The sequence below is a fragment of the Dromaius novaehollandiae genome, chromosome W, assembly GCF_036370855.1.
Source record: "Dromaius novaehollandiae isolate bDroNov1 chromosome W, bDroNov1.hap1, whole genome shotgun sequence".
Lineage (NCBI taxonomy): Eukaryota > Metazoa > Chordata > Aves > Casuariiformes > Dromaiidae > Dromaius > Dromaius novaehollandiae.
This window is the reverse complement of record NC_088130.1, coordinates 5,238,734-5,252,505: the sequence shown is the minus strand read 5'-3', so window position 1 is coordinate 5,252,505 and position 13,772 is coordinate 5,238,734. Positions and strand designations below refer to the sequence as shown.

The following is a 13,772-nucleotide window of genomic DNA, read 5'->3' as shown; positions in this document are numbered from 1 at the left end:
TTTTTCTAGTTTCATGATCATTTCTCAGAGAGAAGAACAAATCTACATATGGGACCTCATCCCATTTGTTCTGTCTTCTGCAAAACAACATAAGTTGCAAGATTGTATTATAGTTTAGCGTTCCCATTTCTGGCCATTTTTCCTCATCCTCCAGTTTATACATTGGCCACCACTGAGTACAGTATTCCTTTAATTTTCTCCTTGTTAAAGGATTCCCACCAAACTTACTCCAATGTTTCAGGATGCATCCTAAAGGAGAACAGGAGGATACCCCCACAGATTGTCCTGTTCCCATATTATTACCCTTAAAAGAACGTTCTTACCAATTACGCTTTCGTACACTCCAGTCGTCACTGTCCAAACGTGTACAAAGCTTTCCTTTGGTTACCACAACCAATTACCCTTGTATCATACCCTTTATGCAATGTCTCTTAATAATTACTGCGTTGCACCTTTGAGTCGCTTACCTGTTCCGACCAGGGAGGGTGCTCACGGAGTCCCCGAACAAAACGGTCGGTGCGCGCTGGAGTCCGATGAGCAGTGTCTCCCCGCCGGAACTGGCAAGACGATCCGGGCAAGGCTTTACAGCGAGAGTCCCATCTGGGGTGCCAGAAAAACTGTTGTCCGAAAAGCGGATTCGTTGCCCAGTGTGCAATGAGCCAATAATTACACACTCAGGAGAGACATTTGTTTATTTATTTCAGAGTTGCGCAAGCCTGGGTGCTCGGTGGTTGTCGCGGCCCGAAAGGAGTCGTTCAGGACGACCTCCCTCCCCTTGGGGCCAAACGACCAAGTTCGTGATGCCCTTGGACTGAATTAAGGTGAAACGACACCAGCCAACCAGTTTTAAGATTTATTAACACAAAGATAAGGCATGTGGTCAAATAGGATAATTCAATGGCGAATACTGCAACTAGCTAGACAAAAACAGATCTTACCAACATGCAACAAAAGAGAGGGGGAAAGAGAGAGAGAGAGAGAGAGAGAGAGAGAGAGAGAGAAAGATATCACCACCCGTGGATCCAGCGGCGTCCTGTTGGTCCTCTTCCTTTGGGAGTCTCGGCAGTGGGGGGGCTCCCGTCTGGTGGTAGGTGGGTCCTCTTCACCCTGGGTGTAAGTTTTGGTGGTGCGCGTGCAGTAATTACAACTCGAGTTGGGTCCGACCCTAGGTTAGCTCGGAATGACACGCGTGCAGTGGTTACAGCTCGAGTTGGGTACCTCCAAAGAGGGACCCTGAACAAAGAGGTCCCTGGGCAATTATAGCTTTTTCAAATTAAGTTTCCCACCCCCCCACGTGGTAGTTCAGACCAATAGTAATTTTTGAGTCTGGGGTCTCCTGCTCCTTATTGGATCTCATCGTTGTTCCTAGGCAGGCTGTTTCTTTTCTCCCTTATCTTTTCTGTTGCAGTTTCTGCAGACAGGTGTGTCTTCCTTCCTATAGGTGTGTCTTCCTTCCTCGGGTCCCACCATCATCTCTCAAGGTCTTGACAAAGAGGTGGTAACTCCAGCAATTAGCACTGTTTCAGCAGTGCACAGGAATGCAAATTGCTGGTAACTCCCTTATCATTCCCGCCTGCACCAGCTCTGGGGCCCTTTCTCACCAAACTAGGGAGTGCGGCCTAAGGCTTCAGCAAATTTAGCCACTCATGCCAAGCAAGTTTTATAGAAGTTGTGCTAAAAACAGATCCCAAAGTCTCTGCCCGACTGTGGTCTCGTTCAGTGCAGGCTCGGTGTGTTCCGGGTGGTCGCAGGGAGACCATCTCGGGGGTCGCAGCAGCCCAGTCCTGTTTCCGCCAGGGACAGATGGCTTGTTCGGGGTTATGGCCTGCCTGCACCCCATGCACCAAGAAATGTTTAAGGCAAAAAATTCATTCATCTGTCCGCCACACCACCCCGTGACTTAAACATTGATTGGTACGTCTCCTTCCTGAAGTCTTCATCCACAGTGGTGATATGAGATATCAGAAAGAAGTATAGAAAGGGTAGAACAAGTCATGGGAAGAGTAAAAGGAACAATACAGGTTCAGGTAAAAGGTGCTTAACAGTGGTTACACAGAGGTGTTGCCCAATGCAAGCTCATGCTTTAACAATTTTAGCAACTTTTAACTTCACAGAACACACATCAAAATTGAGTTAACGAAGGTAAGTGATTGTTACAACAGGTATAACAGCTGGCAAATGCGGTATGGATGTCAATATGCAATTTCCTCCTTCAGTGTAAACTGGGAATGGGTTTAAATGATGGGTACTGTGGTTGGCTGTGGCCGATAGATGGCACGGATTTTCTTTATGCCGTCGGGTGAGGTGGTAGGAACAAATTGCATGTCGGATTAATTGAACAAAGCAAGGAATTGTACAAGGTAAAAACATTAAAGCGGCAACTGCACCTAACAAATACAATATTAACTGTTTCACCCACGGTGCCCCCGGTAACCAGGACCACAAATTGCCACTCCAGCCGTTCCAGGTTTGGACGGGGACATGGGCTATTTTTCTGATATCTTTGGTTAACTGGAGAACTACCTCCCCTACATCATCTATTTCTAAACAACAGTTGGAAATATTTAATTTCCCACACACCTCTCCCTCTTCAGCTAACAGATAGTCTAAAACCATGCGGTGCTGAAGGATTGCCGTCCGCATCTGTTGGGACTGCAGAGTTAAAAGATCTTTTGCATCAGCGGTTTTGTTGGTAATAATTTCTAGAGCCACTTTTAGGTTGTAAATTGATTCTCTTGCCCCCGATATTAGTTCATTAGGATTCCAGGTTGCAGGCCCGTAATGTTGAACTATTCGTTCAGGAGGCCACTCATTATTTCCCCATTTTTGCATCTCACCCAAATCTACCTTAATGGATCGCGTCTTACGGGCAACCCTTCTGTCTCCGAGGTTATCATATACTTTTATGCCTAACCAAGGTCCGCCTGTTTCTGGTAAAAGGAAAAACAAAGGTCTGATAATCCCTGTATAACAAATTCCCGACCACCCCGCGGGTAAAAATGTATATGCTGTGTGTCTGCAGATCCAATAATGCCCCTTCTTAGCTCCAATGCCCTGAGCAAATGGCCCGTTTATCCCTGGTGGGAATTGAAAGTAAGTTGTGTCTCTGTCGCCCAGAGGGCTGAAAAATGTGGTTGCCCCATCACCTATTTGGCCGGTATAATACCAAGCCCCAGAAGTGTCTTTCCATTCGCAGGTTCGCTTGTAAGGGGGATAATTGGGTCGTTGGTGAGTTACAGTTTCATTTTTGTTTGACCAGTATCCCTCAAGTCCCCAATTGTGCCCCGTTTCATTGAGCCACATCCATAGCTGGAGATTCCTGTCTTTATCGAGTAGCTTACAAGTGAGTGTCCATTGACTTTCCCCCACTTCAATCCCTCCCTCCTGGGTACAATTTAAACAATATTGTCCCATGGCTGGGAACTGAATTGGCCAGGTCCCACCGTCGTTCCACGTGTCATCCGCGGTTTCGCTGTAATTGCTTACGATCTGGTCTGGGGTGAGGGATGTGGACATCCACGGCCAGCTTGATAACCCTAGCGGTCCTCCGCAAACCCAGCAGTGGCTTAAATTGAAAGTTTGGCTTACTGCTTTCACCAGCAACACGAACTCGTTGTTCTCGAAGAGATTAAATGAGTTGGGGGAAGGTAGAGGGAGTGGTTGTTCGTCGCCCTCATGGATGCATCCTTGAATCTGGATGGTCCAGAGCAGTAGGTGCATCTTGGTCAGACCACCACCCTTGAAAACATAAATAAGAACAAACTCGCTCCTCAGGTCAGAAGGAGGGAATAATCCATTTTGTGTGAATCTTGTGGGTTTTCCCACTAGCATCTTTTGCTCTCCAAGTATATTTATTATTCTATTAACCTCCCAGCAGTTTTGCTCCCAAAAAGGAAGCCATTCCGGGCAGCCTTTGAACACCATATATGAGTCCATGTAGATGTGTACAGGGGAGGTAGCCTGGCCTTTGCATTGGAATACGCTCCACACTGCAGCCAGCTCTCCCACCTGTGCACTGCCCTCTCCCTCTGTAATGATCTGCTCCTTAGTCCTCACTTGCAGCGCCACAGCCTGGTATCTCCAGGTTTTCCCTTTCTGCTTTGAGGAAGCATTTAGGATCTGATTGGAAAATGGGGGAGCTACTAGAATTACAGAGGGGAGTTGGGGGGTTTCTTTATTCAAGTCTGCCTCATCTTGTATATTTAAAACTTTAGCAGCTCCCTCTGTTACGGAGAAGACTTTGCAATAGTGCTGTATTTGTGTGTACCATTTTCGTACAGAGGCTCTCTGAGCCACCCCGTCAGGGGGCGGGGTCCCTGCCAGGACTGCTTTGGTCACCTTAAACGGACCTTGGAGAACTATGGGTTGCTTTCGAATAGCTCGTTCAGCCTCCCTTAGGGTGAGGCTGACTACAAACATCCCCTTCTCCCATGTAGTGTACTGTTTTTCAGCGTCATATAATGGCCTGGCAATAATTGAAAAATCAGGAATGTGCTTCCTCCAAAATACGAGCAGCCCTAGAGCATGTTGCAGGTCCTTTTTGGACTCCAGCATTTTAATTGAGTCTAATGAGGACAGGGTATCCGGGGGAATGCAGGTCATCCCCCCCCTCCACCAGATTCCCCAAAATTTTACTTCACTGGAGGGAGTTTGGATCTTTTCAGACGGAATTGTCAGCCCTGTCTGCTCTAGGTGAGCAATAATGTTGCACTGTGTTCTCTCAACGTCCTCTACCTGGCTCCCTCCCATGAGCACGCCGTCTATGTATTGATAAATTTTGACTCCCACCTGTATGGGGACAGTTTCGAGCTCTTGTGCTAGCGTAGGGGGATGCTTGTACCCCTGAGGTAGTTGAGTGAACTTGTATTGCTGTCTCTCCCACGTGAAGGCAAAACGCTCTTGGTCCTCAGGCTGCAAAGGGACCATAAAAAACATGTATTTGACATCGATTGTTGCCATCACGGGGTGGGACTTCTCCTGGATAGTCGCTATTAATTCAGCAATGTTTGGCACAGCTGCCATCAATGGGCCTGTATTGTTATTTAATTGCCGATAATCAATTGTCAATCTCCACTTTCTGTTTGGTTTACAGACTGGCCACACAGGGGAGTTACAGGGTGAGTGAGTGGGAATAATTATCTCCTGTTCTCGTAATTCAGTTATTACAGGGGCAATTCCCTCCCTTGCTCCTAATGGCAGAGCATAGGGTTTGACATTGATTATTTTTGAAGGAGGAAGTGCGGGTGCTGACTGAAGCAGCCTCGTCAAGGCTACAGGGAGTCCAAATGTCCACTCTTTTCCTCCCAAGTCTACCCAGGTACGGCCTTTTAGTAGGTCAAGTCCCATAATATTTGTTGGCAAATCTCCTAGTATCATTGTGGTTTCAACTGGAGATTCATCACCTGGCAGCCAGCATTTAATTCGGGCTGTCGGTTGTGGTTTAGAATTACCAAAAACATCAGTGACCCAGATTGGTTTCTTATCGGCCACTATTCCATTGTTATCAGCAATATCCTTCCGAAGGGCTGATATCTGGGCCCCAGTGTCTACTAAGAAAGTAACTGGAGTTTTAAAGGGCCCTAGTGGGAAAGTTATCAACAAGTCTCCTCTGCTGTTTTCTGTGAGCCTCCTTAAGTGGACCCACTGGCCGTTCCCCGGCTCACTTAAAAGGGACAGCTTGGGGGGTTTTCCCGACTCCGGGCTTTTAAAATCAATCAGATCAATGTCCTGGGGTGCAGACGGGGTTACTACTCTAGGTTCTTGGGATAAGGGAGCAGGATCTTTGGGATTTGAGGAAGATGGGGTTCCCCTTATCCTGTCCCAACTTCTTACCAAACTTTCCAGGTTGGGAGTTGGTAACCTATCCATGACTTCTCTGGGAATTCCCTTTGAAATGCCTTCTGCCCACAATAATTGTCTCCTGCTACCCGACACCCGTACCGGTTTCCCAGGATGTGGGGGTCGCGGCGATTTATGTTGCCTCCCACCTTCCTCAACTCTTCTTATTTCTGCTTTATGCTTTGTTTCCCCCTGGCCAGTGAACCCCATACGCCTTCCGTAATTAATTAGTTCCTGTGCCACTTCCCCCCAAGTCATGTCAGGGGAGCCTCCCCTTCCCCTCGGTCGGAGAGCTCGTAATCGGTCTTGCAGCTGAACAGCATATAGCTTTAAAGCATCAGGAAGTCCCCTGATCAGAGGATGTAACCTCTCGGGGTCTGCCACACACTGCATGGGGGAGGGCTGCTGCGGAAGCAGCAAACGGTCATGCATCAATTGGAGGCAAGCAGTTTTCTGCACGCTTTCCAGAATGTGGCCCGCTGTGGGTGTTTTAATAGAAAAAGGGTCTCCTCTTTCCATTGGGTCTAATCCTCCTGCCCAGTAGGCTACCCTCTGGGTCAAGGACCATGGTTCCCTATTATCATTTGTGGTTAGGAAGACTCCGGGTCCCCAATATCCTCTAGCCTCATCTTCGCTCAGCAGAATGCGATCCCCCCCAGTGAGGGAGACTCTCCACACATACTCAGTTTCAGTTTCCCGGGAGCCCCGGGAGTATTTTTCCTGTATTTTAGCCAAGTCCTGAGGGGAATAGGGGATAATACGCGTGGTATGTTGTTGAATACCCCCTTGACCATTATCAATGGTTTCAGTTTTAATCAAGGGTCTCATTACTATGTTCCCATCTCCAGGATAAAAGAGGTTCCTGCTCTCTTCTAATTCTTTAATTGGATATATGGATTTTAGATCAGATGCCTGTTTTCCGTCTAGTTTTGCCAAATTCGAGAATCCCAGTTCACTATCATCACACCCCCGCCTGTTTTCTTCCAGTTCAGACCGCAGGATTCTCTCTCGGTCTAATGAATCCGATAAGATTGTTTGAAGTCGCTGAGTATGGTTGCGCTCAGCAGCGAGTTGACTTTGCAAGTTTCTCACCTGTTCTTGCAAAGACTCAATTGTCTCTTTGTCTCGACTCTGCGAGTTTCTTATCTGTTCTTGCAAGGACTCAATTGTCTCTTTATCACCTTGCCTCTCCCTCTGGGCAGCAATTAGTGCCGCCCCTAAAACAGCACAAACTGTCGCTTTTCCTTTCCCGGTTTGTAGTTTTCGTTCCTTTGCCAAAAGAGTGATCCTATCTGCCACCGCCTTTGAGTCATGCCAATTGTTTTGGGCCCAAGCCATGCCAGGAAGAGAGGGCAGGGCTTTATAGCCCTTCAATTTTTCAAAGAGAGGATTATCCTCCATTGTCGGATCCTCAAATCGATCCCGACAACAACTATCACACAACACAAAAGGAGACTACTCCAAGTTATTCAGCCTACTGTGGGTTCACGTACCCAGTGTGGATCTTTACAACAAGATCCTCTGTACTCCAAATTATTCAGCCTACTGTGGGTTCACGTACCCAGTGTGGATCTTTACAACAAGATCCTCTGTACTCCAAATTATTCAGCCTACTGTGGGTTCACGTACCCAGTGTGGATCTTTACAACAAGATCCTCTGTACTCCAAATTATTCAGCCTACTGTGGGTTCACGTACCCAGTGTGGATCTTTACAAGATCCTCTGTACTCCAAATTATTCAGCCTACTGTGGGTTCACGTACCCAGTGTGGATCTTTACAACAAGATCCTCTGTCCCCGCTCCTGGCAGGCACTTCCCAAGGAAGGGGCCACGCTAAGGGCCCTGGTCCCTTCTGGTAGGTTCAGTATCTCAAGGGCATCCTGCCGACTACGCCAATTATGTCGCGGCCCGAAAGGAGTCGTTCAGGACGACCTCCCTCCCCTTGGGGCCAAACGACCAAGTTCGTGATGCCCTTGGACTGAATTAAGGTGAAACGACACCAGCCAACCAGTTTTAAGATTTATTAACACAAAGATAAGGCATGTGGTCAAATAGGATAATTCAATGGCGAATACTGCAACTAGCTAGACAAAAACAGATCTTACCAACATGCAACAAAAGAGAGGGGGAAAGAGAGAGAGAGAGAGAGAGAGAGAGAGAGAAAGATATCACCACCCGTGGATCCAGCGGCGTCCTGTTGGTCCTCTTCCTTTGGGAGTCTCGGCAGTGGGGGGGCTCCCGTCTGGTGGTAGGTGGGTCCTCTTCACCCTGGGTGTAAGTTTTGGTGGTGCGCGTGCAGTAATTACAACTCGAGTTGGGTCCGACCCTAGGTTAGCTCGGAATGACACGCGTGCAGTGGTTACAGCTCGAGTTGGGTACCTCCAAAGAGGGACCCTGAACAAAGAGGTCCCTGGGCAATTATAGCTTTTTCAAATTAAGTTTCCCACCCCCCCACGTGGTAGTTCAGACCAATAGTAATTTTTGAGTCTGGGGTCTCCTGCTCCTTATTGGATCTCATCGTTGTTCCTAGGCAGGCTGTTTCTTTTCTCCCTTATCTTTTCTGTTGCAGTTTCTGCAGACAGGTGTGTCTTCCTTCCTATAGGTGTGTCTTCCTTCCTCGGGTCCCACCATCATCTCTCAAGGTCTTGACAAAGAGGTGGTAACTCCAGCAATTAGCACTGTTTCAGCAGTGCACAGGAATGCAAATTGCTGGTAACTCCCTTATCATTCCCGCCTGCACCAGCTCTGGGGCCCTTTCTCACCAAACTAGGGAGTGCGGCCTAAGGCTTCAGCAAATTTAGCCACTCATGCCAAGCAAGTTTTATAGAAGTTGTGCTAAAAACAGATCCCAAAGTCTCTGCCCGACTGTGGTATCGTTCAGTGCAGGCTCGGTGTGTTCCGGGTGGTCGCAGGGAGACCATCTCGGGGGTCGCAGCAGCCCAGTCCTGTTTCCGCCAGGGACAGATGGCTTGTTCGGGGTTATGGCCTGCCTGCACCCCATGCACCAAGAAATGTTTAAGGCAAAAAATTCATTCATCTGTCCGCCACAGTGGTTTCCCACAAATCAAGCACCCCCCCCCCCCCAACTTTTCAAGTAGCATTTATACACACAAATTGCCAGATTTACGACTTTCCCTTTTACACTGATTGGTTAGTGATTTCTTCATTCCCTGAATCCCACCCCTGCTCCTCAAGGTCCTGGTCAATTAACACTGCCCCAGCTGGGTCAGTAGGTGTTATCTCCCAAGGCCCTGAGGAAGAGGACATAATCCAGACCCCTTAATCAGCACTGTTTCAACAGTGAGAGGAAGCTTCGCTTCCCAAGGTCCTGGCGCCCAAACAGGCCTTATTTCTCAGCCTTGGCATCCTCCCTTCTGGAGAGTGGGGCACAGGAATGCAGACTGCTTGTAACTCCCTTATCTTTCCAGCCTGCACCAGCTCTGAGGCCCTTTCTTACCGAACTAGGAGCGCGGCCTAAGGCTTCAGCAAATTTAGCTACTCATGCTAAGCAAGTGTGCGGCTACTCATGCTAAGCAAGTGTGCGGCTACTCATGCTAAGCAAATTCTATCTAAGATAGAAGTTATCCAAATCTACCTACTTCAAACATTCTTTCTGAGCTTCTCAGGGTTGTCTTGTAACAATGGGAGGCTGCTGGAGGCACAGGTGGGACTCATGAGTTGGACGCCCAGGCAGGACTCAACTCGTCATATTCTAAGGGCCCCTTAAATCTCCTAGAACCATTTCCTTATCTCAGCTGTGCTAACCTTGAGAAACTACTGTCCGGGAAGCAGCTAGACATCATTGACAAAAACGGAATATGCATGCCTGGCCCTGATGGGAATTTGGTCAGTGTGTAGTTTCACATGCTGGGCCTGCTACCACGTACTCTGCCAGTCACTGACTCCTCACCAGATCTTCCACAGGTGTTCTCACTACACCTTCTGTAAGGGTGAGGCGGGGGCACTGCCTGGACTCCCAGCAGGGAGAGATACACAAACACAAGGCATACGATGGTCAATATGGAGCGTTTATTACCTCTGCATCTGAACGGGGAGTCCCTGACGTTTTCCCAATGGAGGCAATAATGGAGCGGGGGATCCCTGGCACCGCTGAGCATCGGTACAGGGTGAGGAACACCGAGGGGGGACACTAGATGAAGTTTTTATGTACTATACACATGCGCAGTAAGCATGTTGAGCTCATTGTTATTCCTGATTCAAAGCCCAAGTGCAGCGCCACCCTGGCACAGGCTCAACCACGTGACTACGGGTCCACATGCCCTGTTGATGATCCTTTTCCCACGGAACGGTCTGGCTAGCTTCCATCGCCTATCTCCTCGACATTCTTCCGCACTTTCCCATACACTCCACCCCCGCGATGGAAAGCTAGTTACAGGCCGTCCCCATCTACAGAAGGCCATGGGGTATGATGGCAAGGGAGTTTACAAAGTAATGAAATCAAAACATAACATAATACAAAGCAAGAGACAGACAAGAGTCCTCCTTGTATGAGGTGGCTGATATTCTCAAGAGATGCCGATTCATCGGTGATGTGGAGCCAGCACATCTCGTCGAAGTCACGGTGTCTGTGGTTATCTCACAGTAGGAGACAGTCAATCCCTAGGTGGTTTTGCAGTGTTCCTTGCCGTACTGCTCCCAATTCCCTATTTAAAGAGGCAATGGCTCTAGCTGTCCAATTTAAGCTGTGAGCCAAAGCACAGGCAACATGCCCTAACTGTTTACAGTAATGTGCCACCACCCCCGGGATCCCAGCTAGGCTCAACAATAGGCCTAGAGCTTCTGCATGAGAAAATAAACTTGTATGGCGGTTACAAGCGGCATCTTAGGATATGCTACGGGGTCCTCCGCTGCTCCGTCATAAAGGGAGGAATGCTTAAAGTAACACGACCTACAGTGCATAGGCCACCTGTGGTGTTGGCCAGCACATATGTATATGCTGTAGTGCCACACAGAAGGAACCATCCTAATGGTAGTATAAGGTGAGCAGACGCATAGGTAATATCCATAGTGTCATTACAAATTAACTGCATATGGGTTACACTCTGCAGAACAGAGGCAGCATTTACAAAGCGAAAGCAAGTATCTGCTTTAGATGTGTTAGCTCTATGAACAGAATAAGCCCAAGGTGTCAGCTTCTGGGAAACAATACCCAAATCGTACAAATTCATGGGAGTAACAGAAATGTCAACATTTTTTTTTTGAAAGTATAACTGCAATACCTCGAGTGGAGCTGGTACACCTATGTAACATGTAGTTAAGACATCATCCACTGATTGTCCTCCTGCAATACAGAAAGCAGAGAGGTTAGCTGATCTTTGTGCGGGCCAAATCCATGTATTTACATGGGAAGCTGGATGGTCTTGTAGATCAAGGGCATCCGTCGTGGTCGTCAAGAGGCAACATTCCAACGGCAGCTTACAGATGCTGGCGTGATAACCTGTTGATGGGAAGATACAAAGGCATGGTATCGCCATCAGGAAGAACAAGAGCAGTGGCTCCTGGACCATCTGCTAAAATAGTGCCAGGTTGTTTTTTCTTTTGAGGAGTTAGTACCCACACACTGGCTAAAGAGTGCACTGAGGGTGTTTGCTGAACTCGAGGCACTCCGGCACTGTGGGTCAGAATTCCTTGCAGTATTGGTGCTCCTTGTGAGACATTCACTGGCATGGATACGGATACCTGGAAAGATCAATCTTGAGAAGAGGTCAATAAGAGTGGGGCTATTTTAACAGGTATCAAAGGTGTAACAGCCATACACACTGTGAAGGGCAGTCAAGTCTTAAATGTAAGCTTATAACTCTTCGTTCAGCAATCGTAAGTTGCTCAGATGGATAGAATTCTACCTGCCCAGAGGCGAGTATGTGGGGGGCAATCCCCCCCTTCCATTACAGATATCCGAGCAGAGATTGCTAGGGTCGGTTTGGCTTGTACTTGCTCAGGAGATAACGTCCCAAAAGGAGGGGGCCTCTTGGACAGGCAATGGCTCTATTGGGGGAGCAAAGGCAGGGGGGGCAGCCCCTCTGGCTCAGACAATAGAGGCATGTGCTCAAAACATACTTCCCTTAACAAGGTTAAGGTACCCCAAGGCATGTGGGGTACTCATATTCTTTTTCCCCTCCTTAAACCGGGCTTGTAGACAGTGTTTCCATTTCCACTGAGTTGCAGCTTGGGCCACCCCGACATGGGCCCTGACTGTATCATCCGTCACCCATGCCTGAATGGGGAGGGGGGGGTGTACAGTCACCGGGCCACGTCCTGTAAGTCCTTCAGTATCCTGCAAAGCCCACACCACAGCCAAAAGCTGTTTCTCCAGAGGTGTGTAATTTGCTGTGGCCCCTTGCAGGGAACAGGACCAGAAACCTATAGGTTCCCACCTTGCGTGGGCACATTGCTGCCACAACCCCCAAGACATCGTATCCCCCATAACTGTTACCTCCAGCTCGAAAGGTTGTCCCTCGTATGGAGTGAATATCTTGGAATGTTGGACCACCGCCTCCTTGCACAGGTCAAAGGCTTGCTGCTGCTCTTTAGTCCATTGCCACTGGCTACCCCTTTTTTGTGGTCAAACACTGTAGTGGCTGCATTAAATATGCTAAGTGGGGTACAAAGGTCTGCCAGAACCCCAGAAGGCCCCCAAAAGCTTGTAGTTGTTTTACAGCAGTGGCAACAGGGTATGGTTGAATAGTATTGCGCACTTTCTCAGGGATAGCTTTTGTCTGCCGCGTCCAGACTATCCCTAAGAATTACACGCTGATGTCCGGCCCCTGTACCTTCTCAGGGTTTACAGGCCACCCCCACTCCTGTAGAGTTTGAATATCTCTCCCCAGTAACACGTCAATCCCCAAGAGGTACTCACGAATCGGTGCTAATAAAACCAGGGTAATTATTATTATTTTTTTTTGGCCAATTGTTAACGTAACTACTGCCTGTACCGCTGGGGTGGCCAATCCTTCCAACCCACATATACGGATAGTGGCCTCCCCGGAGCTACCACACTGTGTAGTACGGTAACTTCTGCCCCAGTATCTACTAAAGCAAGCACAGCAATTTCTCCTCCAGAGCACCAGCGAATTCTCAGGGGTACATAAGGGCATCAGTCCCCTGGATGCCAAGCCACAACAGATGCTTGTATTGCAGGGGACCCGCCTCCCCCTCATTGTCTTTTGGCTGGCAATTTCCACACTGTGGCTGCAGCAGTAGGCTGTGTCTGATAGGGCTGATTAGCAGGTAACCACTGTTTAAATAAGTCAGCAGTAGAAAGACCATTTATCTCATCATGTAATACCCCTGCCTGCAGCAAATCAGTCCACATCTGTCACCTCGTTAGCTTTCCACTCAATTTAGTAGTCCCTGCCAATCTTCTCACCTTGGAATTCCGAACTGCTCTCCCTTGGCTAGTATCTGGTTCACCAACAAGTGCAAAATTCCTTATGTTGTTTACCAAAGCCCCCACTGTAGCGGCTAACTCACCGGTGGACAGGTAAGCACCTACCACAGCCGCGCACAACCATTGATATAATGTTGGAGCTACAAAAACATTTCCTCCCCATCCCGTGCAGAAGTTAATTGGGTAAGATAATACTGTAGTTGGGCATCAGTCGATAAAGGGCTCATTAAATTCAGCTCCTCTCTTGCAAGAGTAAGTGATCCAGCACCTGCATCCCATGCTCTCACTAACCAGGCTAATGAAGACTCCCTGGGCTGCTGCTGGAAAGTAGTTAAAAACTCACATAAATCTTTTGGCGTATAAATCCTTGACTGCTCTACAGTATCCCTATCTATTTGTCTCTCCCCCCTTCAATTGCACAAGAGGTCAGACCTGGGGAGTAGTCAGTTCTCCTTCCAATGCAAATTCAACCTCCGAGTCAGAGGAAGTACTCCAAATATTGCCATCCCACTCCTCTGGGTCCCAG

General features: G+C 48.3%; 1 long non-coding RNA gene across 1 annotated transcript; it reads right to left on the bottom strand.

Moving 5' to 3' along the window:
• Positions 1–840: 840 nt before the first annotated feature.
• On the bottom strand, positions 841–8,879 carry LOC135324174 (uncharacterized). Its single transcript, XR_010385526.1, has 2 exons — positions 8,014–8,879; positions 841–3,738 (listed from the first exon to the last, which is right to left on the bottom strand). It is a non-coding gene; the product is annotated as an uncharacterized LOC135324174 (long non-coding RNA).
• Positions 8,880–13,772: the final 4,893 nt, after the last annotated feature.